Source organism: Perkinsus marinus, assembly GCF_000006405.1.
Source record: "Perkinsus marinus ATCC 50983 genomic scaffold scf_1104296960718, whole genome shotgun sequence".
NCBI lineage: Eukaryota > Perkinsozoa > Perkinsida > Perkinsidae > Perkinsus > Perkinsus marinus.
The window spans coordinates 999-2,965 of NW_003206006.1; the positions used below are offsets into that span (position 1 = coordinate 999).

A 1,967-nucleotide genomic window follows, 5' to 3' on the forward strand; every position below is an offset into this window, starting at 1 on the left:
CCTCCTTTATGCGTCTCCAATTAGTCTCTCCGATGGAGCAAGCGGTTACAGCAGCACTGCTGGATATCCCACAGGTTAGATTGTCGAATGTGGAGAGCATCAGTTATGCACCTAGGTTCTATAGAGAATCGAACCAGAGTTGCGATATTTTGATTCCAGAGTGCCAATACCCACATTATTTAGAACCACACATTTACGACAATCAAAGTTTTGAATCCGAGTATCTATTTCAGACTCACTAATCACTGAATGATTGATGTTAATATTGTGTTTTTCTCAATAGGTTCTATCGGGATTTGAACCCGAGTCGCTGGATTCAAAGTCCAGAGTGCTAACCACTACACTATAGAACCACATACATTTTATGCTAATTAGTGTCTTGAGTCTAGCTGGTTACCAGAATCTTCCATCCAGATAGGAACTATGAACTAGGACTCACCGACGTAGACTGCATTTAGTGACAATCTGTGGAACGCAAACTTGAATTGTTGAATTTGGGCGTGTTATTTGGTTGAATAAGTTGCTGAAGGTTGTTGACTAAGTGCCACCGATAAGGGAAGAAGAAGACTTGCCAACAAGGGGTCCTGGACCCCTTGTTCTCAGGACCTGTTTAGTCCGGTTTCGGCCCCTCTGTGACAGTCGCAGAGAGTTGCAGCGTTTGCAAATCCACATCGCCAGGGGCATATTTGTGATAGGGGCACTTTCGCATCACACATGACTCGGCTGTATTACACGAATGACCCTGACGTGAATCCTACCAGATACTGCGTTTCACGGGCAGCCGTGTACCAGGCAGATGAACTCAACGCAACCGGATTCAAGGGCCCGACAACTTAGAAGCACGTGACACTTCATGCACTGAGTCAATTCCAGATCAAAAAATTGCCATCGTCGCCAGCAGCGACCAGACCGCCTTGGACAACACCGAAACAACTGGAATGAAGAAAAGCAGTGGGAGACGCTCCCGAACAACGTCGACCTCACCGAAGAGCGTTGTCGGCAACCTTCTCACGATAGAGAAGATATCCGCTGACGATATCCCGCACAGCTACCGTTCCATCTCCACCGGCAGTACACAACTGAGGTGATTTAGTCCCAAACAAAACTGTGGAACTATGATGCGGTGAGTACGGCTCGGCCGGAGTGGACAACTTCACGCCAAAGCTAATACGATACCACGAATCCAGGAAGAGCCGTTCACCTGCGTGCCGAGGAGTATCGATGCATATATGAAGTTTTCATGATCATGCTCCCATCTGCATGCAGTCGAAAAACCAATCCTCGTGTCCAATACCTTACAGTAAAACACTAAAACAGGTCGATTATCAAGTCATGCATGATGAGCCCAGATACCATCTCACATTTTGCAGAGTCCGATGAGCTTACATTGACGACTCCATCAGCACCAACAGTGATGAGGTTAGTGCCTTCTCGGGTTGCGTGTATATCGCCAACAGCAGCTCCTCTGGCATGGAGATCTACTAGTCGTTCAACTGGGCGTCGGATATCACAGCGGGGATCCCAAACGCACACGACACCATCTTGTCCGCCAGAGATGAGCAACCTTGAAAATCACGAAGATGAGTAACTCGTTTTCGTGGGACCACAAACGTATGTTCACCAACACGTTATAGAGAATTGTCGGCAACAGTGTTTTTAGCTAACATACACGGACCAGTCTTATCGAGTACAGATTACAATGATCTCTATGGTGAAACGAAGAGCCAACAATCGGACTGCGCCGCACCTTGCATCGACTAGCGACTCTAACGCCGTGACATGACCCTTGGAATGCCCTCGTAAGGAGGCGACCTGAGTGGCGTTGCCAAGCTCAAGTCGGATACTTAAGCCGAGCTTCAAGTCGACAAGCTACGATGCCCAGTAGTCTTAGATCAAGACAGCAGAGAGTTATCCGCCTCCTCGGGCCTATGCACGCGCGTCAAAGTCCGCAATGTGGTGTAGGAGAC

At 48.1% G+C, this 1,967-nt stretch overlaps 1 non-coding gene across 1 annotated transcript; it reads right to left on the reverse strand.

Annotated features, from left to right (window-relative positions):
* Window positions 1-281: 281 nt before the first annotated feature.
* On the reverse strand, window positions 282-353 carry Pmar_PMAR015400. The gene has a single exon. It is a non-coding gene; the product is annotated as a tRNA-Gln (tRNA).
* Window positions 354-1,967: the final 1,614 nt, after the last annotated feature.